At 45.5% G+C, this 16508-nt stretch overlaps 1 protein-coding gene and 1 pseudogene across 2 annotated transcripts in view; one reads left to right on the top strand and one right to left on the bottom strand.

Annotated features, from left to right (window-relative positions):
- LOC309547906 (uncharacterized protein) overlaps nt 1–16508 on the top strand; it is a gene marked incomplete at its 3' end in the record, with an annotated part of 2014734 nt that overhangs the window by 1684696 nt on the left and 313530 nt on the right. The gene's annotated exons all lie outside the window — the stretch shown is intronic.
- LOC309545807 overlaps nt 1–16508 on the bottom strand; it is a 116829-nt pseudogene that overhangs the window by 86051 nt on the left and 14270 nt on the right. The gene's annotated exons all lie outside the window — the stretch shown is intronic.

Genomic DNA, 16508 nt, shown 5'->3' with positions numbered 1-16508 from the left:
CATCTCCTGTACTATGTTGGCAGTCTCTGACCTTCTCCTGTACTATGTCTGCAGTCTCTGACCATCTTTTGTAATAGGTCTTTAATCGCTGACCATCTCCTGTACTATGTCTGCAGTCTCTGACCATCTCTTGTAATAGGTCTACAATCGCTGACCATCTCCTGTACTATCTCTGCAGTCTCTGACCATCTCCTGTACTATGTTTGCAGTCTCTGACCATCTCCAGTACTATCTCTGCAGTCTCTGACCATCTCCTGTACTATGTTTGCAGTCTCTGACCTTCTCCTGTACTATGTCTGCAGTCTCTGACCATCTCCTGTACTATGTTGGCAGTCTCTGACCTTCTCCTGTACTATGTCTGCAGTCTCTGACCATCTTTTGTAATAGGTCTTTAATCGCTGACCATCTCCTGTACTATGTCTGCAGTCTCTGACCATCTCTTGTAATAGGTCTACAATCGCTGACCATCTCCTGTACTATCTCTGCAGTCTCTGACCATCTCCTGTACTATGTTTGCAGTCTCTGACCTTCTCCTGTACTATGTCTGCAGTCTCTGACCATCTCCTGTACTATGTTGGCAGTCTCTGACCTTCTCCTGTACTATGTCTGCAGTCTCTGACCATCTTTTGTAATAGGTCTTTAATCGCTGACCATCTCCTGTACTATGTCTGCAGTCTCTGACCATCTCTTGTAATAGGTCTACAATCGCTGACCATCTCCTGTACTATCTCTGCAGTCTCTGACCATCTCCTGTACTATCTCTGCAGTCTCTGACCATCTCCTGTACTATGTTTGCAGTCTCTGACCATCTCCAGTACTATCTCTGCAGTCTCTGACCATCTCCTGTACTATGTTTGCAGTCTCTGACCATCTCCTGTACTATGTCTGCAGTCTCTTATCATCTCCTCTAGTATGTCTGCAGTCTCTGACCATCTTTTGTAATAGGTCTTCAATCTCTTACCATCTCCGGTATTTCTGCAGTCTCTGACCATCTCCTGTACCATGCCTGCAGTCTTTGACAGTCTCCTGTACTATGTCTGCAGTCTCTGACCATCTCCTGTACCATGCCTGCAGTCTTTGACAGTCTCCTGTACTATGCCTGCAGTCTCTGATTATCTCCGGTACTATGTCTGCAGTCTCTGACCATCTCCTTTACTATGTCTGCAGTCTCTGACCATCTCCTGTACTATGTCTGCAGTCTCTGACCATCTCCTGTACTATGTCTGCAGTCTCTGACCATCTCCTGTACTATGTTTGCAGCCTCTGACCATCTCCTGTACTATGTCTGCAGTCTCTGACCGTCTCCTGTACTATGTCTGCAGTCTCTGACCATCTCCTATGCTATGTCTGCAGACTCTGACCATCTTCTGTACTATGTCTGCAGTCTCTGACCGTCTCCTGTACTATGTCTGCAGTCTCTGACCATGTCTTGTAGTATTTCTGCAGTCTCTGACCATCTCCTGCACTATGTCTGCAATCTCTGACCATCTCCTGTACTATGTCTGCAGTCTCTGACCATCTCCTGTACTATGTCTGCAGTCTCTGACCATCTCCTGTACTATGTCTGCAGTCTCTGACCATCTCCTGTAGTATGTCTGCAGTCTCTGACCCTCTCCTGTACAAGGTCTGCAGTCTCTGACCATCTCCTGTACTATGTCTGCACAGTTCATTTCACAGCAACTTCAGGAGAGCTGAGCACTGCAGATGTGAACCCACAGGGAATGGTTGTAATGTTCCGGTACCTTTGGTACCCTAAATTACTCTTTTCACAAGTGTATGCGCCCCACCATTCTCTTTTGGAAAGGTGCGCATACACCTTTAAGACTGAAGCTGTCATCACTCAACGCCGGACTAGATGGCTATTTAAAGCGCCGGTTCTCACTCACATGTGTTCGTTCAAACACCCTTACCTGGATGCTAACTTGGCTTGAAGCTTTCGTGCTTGCAAGCATACTTCGCTGACGGAACCTCGCTGCGCTGATCCCTGCATCCCGCTTCCGGATCATCCACTCCTCCTGAACCACCCTTCGGCTGTATTGCTATTAGTGCTAAGTACCCCGCAGGGGAACCCTCTATAAACTTATACTAAGCTTACACTATCTAGCTCTGCATAGTAAAGACTATTTATCACATCTGCATATCTAGATTGCTAGCTCTTAAGACTACTGCTACTTATTCCTGCACTGGGTTGATCACTCTTGTATGTCCACCTGCTACTCTGTCATCTGCTACCATACATGATTGCTAAACCTACCTGCATCCATCTGCTACTGTCTTACCTTCAAGTGTCTGTCACCTACCACCTCCACTCAACCTGTCTCTTAAATCTTCATCATTGTGTTACTACATACATAAAGTCACTCTAGGAACCAGCTTGTTGAGTGTGTGTATTTACTAGCTGAATTAAGACCTTCCACACATGATGAGTCATTGAGGTTGGGAATGGTATCTCAGCATCTCTCTTACATGACTACTGAAGTGGAATATTTCTGCAGCTGAAAATCCACACCATACATGAAACGCAGGAGCGTTACAATGGTGGGGGTGGGGCAGTAAGCAGAGGACATTGTACATACGTCTCTCCCAGATCTTCTACTATATAATGTATGGATATAAAGACACGGAGCGGGGAGGACACTGCTAGGACTGGAGGTGGGGATTGGATGGGACTTACCTTCTACATGGACGATGTAATCATCTTTCTGTATAATGTAGCCTGCAGAGTTGTATATAATCACACGGTATATCCCGTCATTGTACAGAGCCACATTGTATATGATCAGACTTCCATTCTCTGACATCCTTGTATTGGAGACATTTCTGAAATCAGACAGCTTACATTTCCTGTGTTTAGCTACTTCTTGCCAGTATGGAGGAGGTTTATGATAGACCCAGAAAATCTGGTCACATCTCTCTGTATCTGTATGGCTGAGGGTGAGATGGAGTCTGTTGGGGAGGAGAAGGTCAGATCCCAGCCGGGTGAATATTTCCTCCTGAACACCATTTCCTGCAGAGACAGAATACAGATCCCAGTCAGGTCACAGTGTACGTTCCCCTCCCCCCTCATATAACACACATTGATGGAGAACCATCTGGAATCCCATGAGACTAATGAATAAAAAATCCAACCCTCTCCAAGATGTCCATGTGACAAACGTGGGTCAGACCTCTGTCACCTTCACCAACTTGTGAGAAATGACAGGTCCTCCTCACACCGCGCTGTCACTGATACCCAACAACGCCGCTCTCAGCCTCACCCGGCACAAAGATTTTCCAGCTTGCGGGACACAATCTAATTGGCAGCAGACTGAGAGCGATTGTCGCTGGGATTGGATAACTAATGCCTCGTACACATGTTACAATTATCAACCAACCGATCGGCCGACTTTTGTCCAGTGTTGTTTTGTTGGTTGGAATGTGCTCTAGACTGCACTGGACTTTTGTTGGCCGACAGAAAATGACGTCACTTCGTTCGACGCTAGAAAAGAGGAAGTGAGTGTTTGGCCGTGACCCTGTGGGCATCTCGCGCTGATTTCGGTAGCACTTGTTTGGTTAACGACATTTCGCTATTTTCCGAGGCATCGCTCGAGAATTTATTATGGAGACCGAGGTTTCGACTCTTGCTGTAGTTGGGCTTGGAGTTATGGCTCTGAGGCGAGTTATGAGCAAGAGGAAGAAGAAGCGGACCTCCTGGACGAAAAATTGGTTGCTTAACCGTGATCAATTTTCTCATATGTCCTTGCTGAGGGAGCTTCAGGAAAATAATCCTGATGACTTCAGGAATCATTTGAGGATGACGGATCCCATCTTTCACCGTCTTCTTGCCCTGGTGTCCCCCTATATTCTGAAGCAGGATACGTGTATGCGGGTTGCAATTACTACTGAACAAAGGTTAATTGCAACTTTGTGATATCTTGCAACAGGGAGAAGCCTGCAGGATGTCAAGTTCACCACAGGCATCTCCCCCCAAGCTCTTGGAGTCATCATCCCTGAGACCTGCTCTGCTATCATCAAAGTCTTGCAGAAGGACTATATCAAGGTATGTTTTATTTTGTGGATTACATTACATGTATTTGTCATCTCACCCGAACTTTGCTTATTTTGGATGTACAACAAATTACAGATGTCATTATTTTGTAACTACCCTCTGTCCGCATGCACATAGTAGTAAAGCTTTCTATTTTCATAACCATTTCTAAAATTACCCAGTAACCACCCCAGCATTCTCTCCTATGTGTCCCTAAACGCATTGCCTGTTAACAGTATATTGAATCTGTGTCATTTTCTGACTTTCCCTGAACCAAATATTCCTTTGCAAATGTTTTAGTACCTAGTTTTTGATTTATCTTAAAGACATCAGTCCATCCATTCCAACCTATGATTGTGTATGTTTATGTAATGGTGTAAAAACGTTCAGTCGCCACAAGCCCTTATTGATGTATAAATGCATAGTTTTACTTACCCACCCACCCATGCTAAATGTAAAAGTCAGCATATACCAAAGCTCTAGCTGGTGATTTACAATATTATCACATCAGGAGGTGCAAAATAAATGTATGTAGATGTTATACCCCAAAATGCTAAAGAATGTCTTCATGTTGTTTTTATCTTAAAGTTGCATAGGCATTTAACAGACAAATGTGTGTGTAATAATGTGATGTGCTCAAGCACTAATTGTATTTTTTTTTCCCCACAGTTTCCTTCAAACGCAGAGCAATGGCTGGAGATTGCTGCTCAATTCCAGGAACAGTGGAATTTTCCCAACTGTGGGGGTGCTATAGATGGGAAGCACGTCCGCATTGCCCCCCCTCTGAATTCTGGCTCATATTTTTATAAATATAAAGGTTTTTTTAGTATAGTAATGCTAGCCATAGTTAATGCTAACTATGAGTTCCTGTTTTTGGATATTGGCAAAAATGGCCGCAATTCGGATGGGGGAGTTATTGAGCAGACCGAGTTCGGTCGTCGTCTTCATAACGGTACTCTGAACTTGCCATCCAGGGAGAAAACCATTGAGGGGCTGAGTTTTGTGTTTGTGGCAGATGATGCTTTTGCGCTTGGGGAGCATCTTATGAAGCCCTTCCCTCAAAGGAACCTCAGCCCCGGGCAAAGGATTCAATCACCGGTTGTCCAGAGCTCGCAGAGTGGTTGAGAATGCCTTCGGGATCATGTCGAACCGTTTCCGTATCTTCCTGACGTCCATTCATTTGGCACTCTACAAAATAGATCCCGTGGTCCTGTGTTGCTGCATTTTACTATATCACTTTGCAGCAACTGGATACTGACCCTGCCATGCCAGGGACAAGTGAAGAGGCACAACCACATGAGCAAGTGGAGTCCATGACCTCAATGGAAGTCGGCCGTTCTGGATTGGCATCCCAAAGTGCCCGTGATATCCATCAAAAATATCTTGAATATTTTGTGGGGAGTGGGGCTGTTTCGTGGCAGGAATTACTGCCAGACACATGAAAATTTTGAGATCTCTACTAATATTTCTGCAATAAAAAAAAATTGCAATGATTCTGTATTGTGTATTCTAATAATTTGGGCACATATCAAAAACAACATTGTTTGTGTTCATCATGTGTTATATATGTGTGACTTTAGAAGGGTTAATACATTCATCAGTGTGTTTATCTACTGTTGTCACTCCCCAGCTGTTCAAATGCGATTATGGCCATGTGTTTTTTGTTTACCAGTGGTGTAAATACAAGGGCCTTCTGCACCCCTTTTAATTTCTACAAACCCTCTCACATTGAGAAGTAGGTCACACCCAAGGTTCATCCAATGTCACCTTACATTGGTGGTCATTGGCCAGAAGGTGCTCATACTATATATTTATTGTAATACATTAGTGTAATAACAACGTACCTCCACCTGTTATGTTGTGTTCATTTATGACATCCTTCTCACTGCCCACCAATGTAAGGAGATGTCAGTGTTATGTGAAACTTGCTCAGTGTAGAGATATAAGTGTTATATATAGGTAATGTTAAGTGAAATAGACAAACGAACCAGCAATACACTATATATTACACTGATCTCCCTACACTGATTGCTACTGCCCATCTCAATGCCATATAGAATCCTAGGAGTGCTAGTACTTTAAATAGAACCTGTATTTTTGTAGACTGATTGCCACTCATTTCACAGATATCATTGTTCATTCAGTGTACTAGTGAATATCACTTCTTAGATGTCCACTGGTCCTGAAGGCACAAACATTTTGGCCGGCTGATAATTATACACACAATCAAAACTGCTTTAATTAATGCAAATATGTGAACAGGACAGCCATCATACATTTTGTGCTACTTTACCCAGCTTTAGACCTGCCCCCCCCCCCCCCCACCGAAAGTCAAAGAAAGAATCGAACACACATTGTTGAGTGTAAAATTTTTTTATTAAAACATATTCACAGGGTTAGGGTTATGGTTAGGGTTATGTAAAGTGCTTCATATGCATAGGAGCCCTGTCTAAAACTGTAACAAACTTGGGGACACCTTTTACAGATGATGATGCATGTATTGGCCAAAAAATAGGCCATAAAATTTAAAACGAACATCGGGAAAAACAAAAACATCCCAATAAAAACCAATAAAATATATAAAAAAAGAAGCTTAAAATTTGGCAAGCATGTCAACAAAGTCACGCATTTTTTTTTTATAAGGCTGTAGCAGCCTCCTTAATTTTCTCATGCTCAGAGCTGCATTGTAGAGCCTCAACTGTCATCCTGGCTATAGTGCAACTAGGAATAACATGACCTGTTAATAAAAAATCATATATTAAGTACATGCCAAGCACCTAGATGAGGTCATAATATCTAAACATTTGGGGTCAAGTTCATCTTAAACTAATGAAGAGTTAATACCTACCCTGCTCTTCGAATCTTCTCCTCTCCGCTCTTCTGTTGTCCGCTCTTCTGCTCTTTTGCCCTTGGCTCTTCTTCTTCCTCCGGTCCTCCTCCGATGCTGTCCCTGATGATTGTGCCGGTCTACGGTCTCTGCAGCTTATTATATATCCATTAGGGGCGTGATCGCCCGATGACATCATCGGGAGACCCCGCCCCCTTATGTAACAGATGACGTCGTCTATGCCATAAGGGGGCGGTGCCTCCCGATGATGTCATCGAGAGGTCACGCCCCTAATGGCTATATATTAAGCTGCAGAGACCGGAGACCGGAATAATCATCGGGGACAGCATCGGAGGAGGACAGGAGGAAGAAGAGCCAAGGGCAAAAGTGCAGAAGAGCCAACAGCAAAAGAGCAGAAGATTGGACAGCAGAAGAGTGGAGAGGAGAAGATCAGAAGAGCAGAGTGGAGAAGACCGGATGAAGATTTTTAATAACATTTCAAAAACGTCTCCTGTCGTTATTCACATACACTGCCTTTTATGGGGTGAATGGGTAGGGGTACAATGTACCCCATACCCATTCACATAGGGAGGGGGGTCCAGGATCTGGGGGGCCCCCCTTGTTAAAGGGGGCTTCCAGATTCCGATGAGCCCCCTGCCCGCAGACCCCCACAGCCACCGGCCAGGGTTGTGGGGATGAGGCCCTGGTCCTCATCAACATGGGGGCAAGGTGCTTTGGGTGGGGGGGTGCAGAGCCCCCCCTGCCCCAAAGCACCAACACTCCCCCATGTTGAGGGTATGTGGCCTGGTGTGGTCCAGGGGGGGTGGGGTCGCTCGCTCGTCCCCTACCCTTTCCTGGCCTGCCGGGCTGCATGCTCGGATAAGGGTCTGGTATGGATTTTGGGGAGGACCCCACGCCGGCGTGGGGCTACCCTCAAATTCCATACCAGACCCAAAGGGCCTGGTTTGGAACCTGGGGGGGACCCCCATGCCGGTTTTTCCCATTTTGGCGTGGAGTTCCCCCTCAAGATTCTCACAGCACAAGTCGCCCCGCAAGTCGGATAATTCTGATCCGACTTACGGTGCGACTTCCATTCAAATCAATAGGCTCCCATAGGGAACCATTGATTTTGAATGGAAGCAGAAAAAAACTCTGCCAAAAGCAACGTGGTAAAACGTGCAATAACGCAAATGGAAAAAACGACTGAAAGCGCGTTTAACAGCTGCTTTTTCCGGCGTCAGAACTAGCTTTGACGCATGCTTTTTCTATAGCCCCATGTGCATGGGGCCTAAGAAAACCTGCAAATATAGAAAATATATGTTAGGTCGAAAATGTGAATCAGGTGCGCAAAAAATTTAAATCATGTGTCAAATATATAATCATATAGTGACAAATCTACACAAATGGAGAAAACTTTAGAAGATTTGTCACTATATGATTAGATAATTGACACATAATTTATAAGTTTAGCGCACCTGATTCACATTATTTAACAAACAGGTAGTACAGGTAATACACCAAGCAAGAAATACACTTTAAAACACATTAAAAAAAAATTACTTGGGCACAAAAATGGCTCCCCAACACTTGTTTCCTGATCAGGATTATTTGGAGAAGAGCTTGCAAGTATTTTCGGAATGCTGGCAGGAGATCTTGCATCCGAAATTTCCACATCCGATCCGGCTGGAGGTGACACATCCCATACATCAAATGAGGGAACCTCTGCAATGTAAATTTTTTAGAAAATACAACAATAGAAGGTTAAACAATCATCGCAACTAAACATCTTTTTAGTATCACTACAAAAAAATCTGTGCCTACCAACCTAGCTGTTGCTGTGGTGGCTGCACACTTGTTGGCTCCACCATGCTGCACTCTGGACTACTGTCTTTATCTACATAATAATAAAAATGTTGCATGTAATAAAATTCACAGGAGGAAAATTTGCTAGGACATTGTGCACTGCTTGACAGTTATTTTCTTATAAAATATTCAGACATGTACATGATTATCTCCTAAAAAGTAGGGACATTAATGTTTGACTCAGCATAGGAAACAATGACCTTTTTTGGGAATGTGTGACAGCATCTGGGCCCATGTCCTCTGGTTCTTCATCCAATGTGGATGGAGCTGACACTGTACATTCACCTCTCCTCATCTTTTGCCATTCATTTTCTTTTAATTTTCGTTTTTGCCCTATTTAAAGGTTACAAAAATAATATGGAAATAATATGATTTTTTGGTTAGAAAATTTGTTGCAATAAAGAAAATTTGTTGCAATCAAATGCATATATAGTTTACTGTGGATTCCTGTCTTTTAGGCTCGGTTTCCACTAGTGCGACTTCAAAGTCGCGCGTCTTCAATAGCGACCTTGTACTTTGATAAACGCGCGACTTGTGTACGAATTTACAACGACTTGTTGCGGCTACGACTTGTTGCGACTTTGATGTATGCGACTTGCACATAAAAAGATTCCTTTTCCTTCTAGTGATGTAATTCCTTTTCCTGCAAGTGATGTAATTTCCTGTTTTGGAATAGTAGTTTATGTTGCAGGAAACATGTTGGCTATGCAGTATGTTGGAGCAGCAGTCATTATGGCTGCTGTAGCAGCTGTTATTGATGAGGAAGAAGAGGACCGGAGAAGGGGAAGGCATCACTTCTGGATCCATCCTGTCATCTCCCAAAGGGAAGAGAGAGGCCAGTTCAGGATCCTTTATCATGACCTCCGTTCTCATGAAGAAAAATTATTTAATTACACACGGATGTCAATTAAAAGGTCAGAACATATGTTCATGTCAACTCTTTAACAAATATGTGTATAGGTATAGTCAGTATCAGGCCCGGATTGGCCATAGGGCCCTGGACCACCTGCTCCGTGGCCATCAGTTCAGGCCATACAGTGGGAGATGGAGCTAAGCCTGTCTCGCTGAGCTGTGAATTTCTCTCTGTGTATGTCTCTATGTATGTTATTTTTTACATGGATAATGTTGATAAATGCCATATATGTTTTTTTTTTTACAGTTTTGATGAATTGTTGGCTCTGCTCTCCACACATCTAGAGAGACAAAACACTAGATTCAGAAGGAGTATTCCGCCCATAGAAAGACTGATTATCACATTGAGGTAAATTTTCCAACCTACTTACCTCCTGAGGCATTTGGAGAGACACATTATCATGTAACATATATGTAGTAGTGGTTGTGATTATGTTTGCCATGTTTGTTTTCAACAGTGTCTTTCTCCTGCCCATCTTCTTCCTTCATTTCCTCAGGTACCTTCGTCCAAGCCAGTTTATGCATCATTCTAACATTATTTTTTTAATTTTAGGTACCTGGCAACTGGACATTCCTTTACAAGTTTACATTATGAGTTCTTGGTTGGCAAAACTACTGCCAGCTATATTATCCATGATACCTGCAGAGCCATCTGGAATGTTCTTAAGGATTTGGTCCTGAAGAAACCCACTACAGAAGACTGGTGCAAGATAGCAGAATATTTCTGGGACCACTGCAATTTTCCAAATTGTGTTGGTGCAATTGACGGAAAACACATTCGAATATTGAAGCCCATTGGCAGTGGAAGTAAATTCTTCAACTACAAAAAATACTTTTCTTTTGTCTTACTAGCAGTGGCTGATGCCAAATACTGTTTTAGCTATGTAGACATTGGTTCGTATGGAACAGAGGCATAACTAGAACCTTCAGGGCCCCGATGCAAGAAACCATGAAGGGCCCCCCCAGATCCCTGGCCGGGGCCCTTCCCTTCAAGCCCAGGGCTCTTCCCACTAATCCTGGGGCTCTTTACTCTCATTGCATGGCCTTTTATTACGGTCCCGCAGCAGGATCCTTTCACAAGTTCTGCAGTGGGCTCCCTTCCTGCAATCTTGGGGCCTCCCCACAGTGGTGCAATGCCAGGGCCCGGTCGCAAGTGTGACCTTTGCGATCCTGGAAGTTCACCCACTGGTTTGCTACCGGGCCCCCTGGAGCATGGGGCCCGGTAGCAATCGCAACCCCTGCAACCCCTGTAGTTACGCCCCTGGTATGGAAGCAGCTCAGACTCGAGCATATTTGCGAGATTCACATTCGGAAGAATGTTGAGGGAAGATGGACTTCAGCTGCCACCGGACTGTCCACTACCAGGGACAAACGGACCACCACAGCCATTTGTTTTTGTTGGAGATGAGGCTTTGGCTCTCAGTCATCATCTATTAAGGCCCTATTCAAATCGGTCTCTGACTGTGGACAAAAGAGTTTTCAACTACCGCTTAACCAGGGCAAGACGAGTTGTTGAATGCGCCTTTGGAATTTTAGCTAACAAGTGGAGGTTCCTGCACACATCTATCAATTTAAAAATGGATAATGCAATATGTGCAGTCAAAGCAGCATGTGTTCTTCACAACTATGTTGCACTTCGTGATGGGTACAATCATGAAGATTGTGGCATGAATGACATGGAGGGTGCAAGTTTGAGTGCCAGTAGGGGCACAAGCAATGGTGCCACTGTGCGTGAGGGATTCACATCCTTTTTTATGTCTGCTGCTGGTTCTGTCCCCTGGCAACTGGACGCTATTTCATAATGTATCACATGTTCCAACACAGTCCAATTTTGAATAAAATTCTTTCTGTTATGTTTTCCTTATATTTCTGTGCAATTATAACCAAGGTCTGCATATTGTTCCAGTTCTAGCTATAATAAAAATACATTGCTTAACCTTCTGTTTTGCTGTTTTCTACTGTAGATATAATTATATAGCATACACACATTATTGACAGTACTATAGAAGCAAAAATAACCAAAACAAAAACCACAGAGTAACAAGATAATTTTTTTATTATTTTTTTTCAAAATTTAGAAAAAAATAAACTTTTTAGAACAACATCACCAATGTTTTGGAGATACCAGCACCAAAACAACCCAAAAATAAATTAACAGGTAAAATGTTAACAACACCAAAAAAAAAATTACAATTCCTGGTATGTAATTGGTGGTTCAGTTGACCCAGAATGAGAAATATTTGATGGGCCAGATGGGCTTGGGTAATCACTTGCAGATCCCTGATGGTATTGCCTTTCCGGCGTAACCTGCATGGGAGCAGGTTGGTACGCAGTGGTGTATTTAGGTTTTGTGCTGCCCTAGGCTGGACTAAACTCGTGCACCCCCTAATTTAACTACGACCCACACCTTCCTGTGAAGGCCACACCTTTTTATGTTTCAGACCCACCCTGTCATCTGTAAACCCCACCCCTTCCTCATTAGGCTCCACCTTTTCCTCTTAGAGCTCCATCTCTTCCTCTCTGTACCTTAAAAGTGGGTACAAAGTGCCTACTTGTATATTTTTTGTGGTTTTGTATGGGTACGTCATTTTGGGGAGCGTTCCTGGGGGCCCCGCTAGGCAGCGGGGATGCCAATCCACAGGGCCGGTGGCTGCAATTGCCGCCGGGCCCCCGCGATCACTCCACACTGAGAGAGAAGAGCAGTCCGCTGTTGTACACGCGGCAGACTGTTGTTCTCTCTGAAATGATCACAGAGCGCCTGTGATCCTCCTATTTAGGATCACATGTATCTGTGGTCATTTCACAAGTCCCCCCCCCATACAGTTAGAAAACACCCCCTAGGCTCACATTTAGCCCCTTGATCACCCCTGGGTTAACCCCTTCCCTGCCAGTGTCATTATTATAGTAACAGTGCATATTTTTTGCACTGATTACTGTAGTAATGTCACTGGTCCCCCCAAAATTGTCAAAAATGTCAGTTAGAGGTCTGATCTGTCCGCTGCAGTCCCGCTAAAAATCGCAATTGCCGCCATTACTAGTAAAAAAAAAAAATGAAATAAATGAAAATGACATTTCTCCTACTTTGTAGACATGATAACTTTTGCGCAAACCAATACAAATACGCTTATTGGGATTTTTTTTTTAACAAAAATATGTAGCAGAAAACAAATTGGCCTAAAAGGATAAAAAAAAATTAGATTTTTTTAATTTTAATAACAAAATTAATAAAAATTGCAGAGGTGATCAAATACCACCAAAAGAAAGCTCTATTTGTGGGAAAAAAGTACATCAATTTGTTTAGGGTATAGCGTCGCACGACCGCGCAATTCTTTCAGTCCAGAAGTGGTTAAAGCTTGGAGCACTTTGCAGTACATGAACTTTCACTGCCTGTGAACTGTTAAATGCGTTTGCATTGGTTTCAGCGTGCAATGGAGCACTTTGTACACGCTGAAACCAATGCAAACTCATTTACCATTTCACATGCAGTGAAAGTTCATGTACTGCAAAGTGCTCCATATTTGTTAAAAATATATTTACTGCAAAAATGTAATGGAATTATTAATTTATAATTGTAGCAATAGCAGTGGGTGGTAACCTAAAATCGTGATTCTTACCTGCTGTCGGATGTCCTGACCTGGTTGGGGGTTCCCTTTTCCTCCTCTCTCTACTCCTCCTCGACATAGATCAGTGTTGCCAACCGCCCGTAGATTTACGGACAGCCCGTAAAAACAGGGCGCTTTTCTCCTGCCCGTAAATGCCCGTAGCAGGAGAAAAGTGCCCGTAAATCTAAAACGGCGGTGGCAAGATCAGAACTGCGCATGCGCGGCACGCAGTTCCGGAGATCCGACCCCGAGGCAAGTGTTCTCTCCTCTCGCAGAGACATCGCAGACTCGCACTGGAGTGCCACGGCCGCCTGTGCCCGCCCCTGCCTCCGCCCCCGACTCCGCCCCCCGCCGTCATTAAAGTTTTCCCGGTGTCTTAATGGAAGTCTCGTACTCGCGGCGGCCGCGCGGCGGAAGTGACGTCTAAAGTTGAACCAATCGGCAGTACAGGCGCCAGTGACAGTGTGGAGTGGAGTCTGAACTGTCTGTCACTGTGGAGTATTAGAAGTCGAGGAGGATGCTGGACGGATGGTGGTGTGGTGGTCGGTGGAGTGGACAGAGCAACAGATTGTGTGACAGACAGGAGAGGCAGCCGCAGTGCACACAGAACAACAGAGGACTGTCTGGTGAGTGAGGCTCCGAGCCTCCAACACGCTATGGAGAGGTGAAAGGGACTTAGGAGGAGGACACTGATGTGAAGGGGGACATAGGAAGAAACTGCTGTGAGGGGGTGAGGAGGGCACTTCCATGTCCACCCAGGCTCTGACCACCCCCTTTACCATGTCCGCAGTCTCTGACCACTCCCTGTACCATGTCCGCAGTCTCTGACCACTCCCTGTACCATGTCCGCAGTCTCTGACCACTCCCTGTACCATGTCCGCAGTCTCTGACCACTCCCTGTACCATGTCCGCAGTCTCTGACCACTCCCTGTACCATGTCCGCAGTCTCTGACCACTCCCTGTACCATGTCCGCAGTCTCTGACCACTCCCTGTACCATGTCCGCAGTCTCTGAGCACCTCCTGCTCCATGTCCGCAGTCTCTGAGCACCCCCTGTACCATGTCCGCAGTCTCTGAGCACCTCCTGCTCCATGACCGCAGTCTCTGACCACCTCCTGTTCCATGTCTGCAGTCTCTGACCACCTCCTGTTCCATGTCCGCAGTCTCTGACCACCTCCTGTTCCATGTCCGCAGTGTCTGACCACCTCCTGTTCCATGTCTGCAGTCTCTGACCACCTCCTGTTCCATGTCCGCAGTCTCTGACCACCTCCTGTTCCATGTCTGCAGTCTCTGACCACCTCCTGTTCCATGTCCGCAGTCTCTGACCACCTCCTGTTCCATGTCCGCAGTGTCTGACCACCTCCTGTTCCATGTCTGCAGTCTCTGACCACCTCCTGTTCCATGTCCGCAGTCTCTGACCACCTCCTGTTCCATGTCCGCAGTCTCTGACCACCTCCTGTTCCATGTCCGCAGTCTCTGACCACCTCCTGTTCCATGTCCGCAGTCTCTGACCACCTCCTGTTCCATGTCCGCAGTCTCTGACCACCTCCTGTTCCATGTCCGCAGTCTCTGACCACCTCCTGTTCCTTGTCCGCAGTCTCTGACCACCTTCTGTTCCATGTCCGCAGTTTCGAACCATCTTTTCTTTTATCATGTCTGCAGTCTCTGCAGGGGAGTCTGGAGAGGAGTCTAGAGCGAGTGAGGAGTGAGAGCGCCGCCGGGATGGGGGTCACGGGAGAAGTTAGATGTGTGGGGCCTGCGGAGTGGAGAAAAGAGCCGTCTGACTGAGCCCTGCACAGTGCACCTGAGGGGAGGTCAGTGACAGCGCCGCCAGACCAGTCTGATGGGGGGGTCACTGATGTAAGGGGGAGAGAATACAATAATGTAAGTGGGCACTGACTTTTGTTTAACTTAAACGCATTGCTAATAGCACTATCTACATGTTTATAGTTTAATTATTCATATTTGCACGGTGTAGCACTGAAAACGGCTATTTTATGTACATTTTTGCAGTGCCAGTAAAAAATTGGTGCCGTCCGTAAATTTTTGGCATTCTGCCAGTAAATTTCACTCCGGGGGGTTGGCAACACTGACATAGATAGACCCTGCCCCGTGGAGAGGTTAGTCCCTCTTACATGCCGCGCGGAGGGTGGGTAGGTGGTATCCGCTCCCACCCACTCATTGAAGTGCATCCCGTCTGGCCACTCATTGCCGCTCTATGGGGGCAACAGTCCCTCCCTGCCTGGCAAGTATGTACGCCCCTCAGTGCTGGGACATGGCCATCCAGATTCCAGTGCCCTGGGCAAAGATGGCAAACTGCGCCCCCCCCCCCATGTGTATTCACAGTTCACATCTCGGTGTCAGTGTGACACCCGCTGGGAGTGAAGGCAGCTTCTCTTGTCTCCAGTCATGTAATATGTCACATGATAAGACAGTCTGCCCTCACTCTATAGTGGCACTGCGCTGAGACTGAGGCATTGCACGCAGTTCCGGGGAGGTTGCAGTGTGGCCCCATTCACTTGAACAGGTTGCCTTCAGCAGATGGTAGTACATGCTGAAAGTGACGGGCGGTATAATTCCTGCCACTGCTGCAAATCAAAATATTGCAGCAGTGGCATCTGTAAACCTCTAGCTGCTGCCTCTGCAGCTTAAATGACAGGAGTGATAGGGAGCTGTATTATGAGGCTCAGCAGCATGTTTTATTGCCCGCCCGCCAACCACAAGTGTAAATGAGCCCATGGCTAGGTTCACACTGTTACAGGTGGTTGCATGTGCGGGACAGCGTGTAAATGGCACCAATTCCCACAACCACCCGCAGGAAAAATTCCCTGCTCTTTTACAGATGCACAAGGCTGCCATTTATTCTTATTGGTTCCCCCACACATCTGAAAATGCAGCACCTTTTTTGGTGCGGGAAATTGCATGGTGCTTTTACACCATGCGATTTCCCTGCGGCTGCGTTTTCCTAAAGTTGCAGGGACCTGTTTCCTACAGGTACAGTAGTCCATTTAAATGAATTGGCTGCTGTGCCTGCGCAAATGTGAGTCACAGCAAACACATTAGAGTGAACCTGACATAAAAGTCACCTAAAAGGAAAATACATACAGCAAGGCGCCTCCAACATATTGTACTTAATAGCACAAAGTCACTTTATAAAACACTTCTGCTGAGTACTTCCCTAATTATCAATAATATACACAGTGCTCAGGTGAAAACAGCAGAACATCACTGCATTGTACCTGTAATTCTCAGAGTTCTTGGGTTTAATCTGGGCATCT

Source organism: Pelophylax lessonae (genome assembly GCF_965119305.1).
Source record: "Pelophylax lessonae genome assembly, chromosome: 2".
Lineage (NCBI taxonomy): Eukaryota > Metazoa > Chordata > Amphibia > Anura > Ranidae > Pelophylax > Pelophylax lessonae.
The sequence above is the reverse complement of the archived record's forward strand: the minus strand, read 5'-3'. Positions and strand labels throughout refer to the sequence as shown.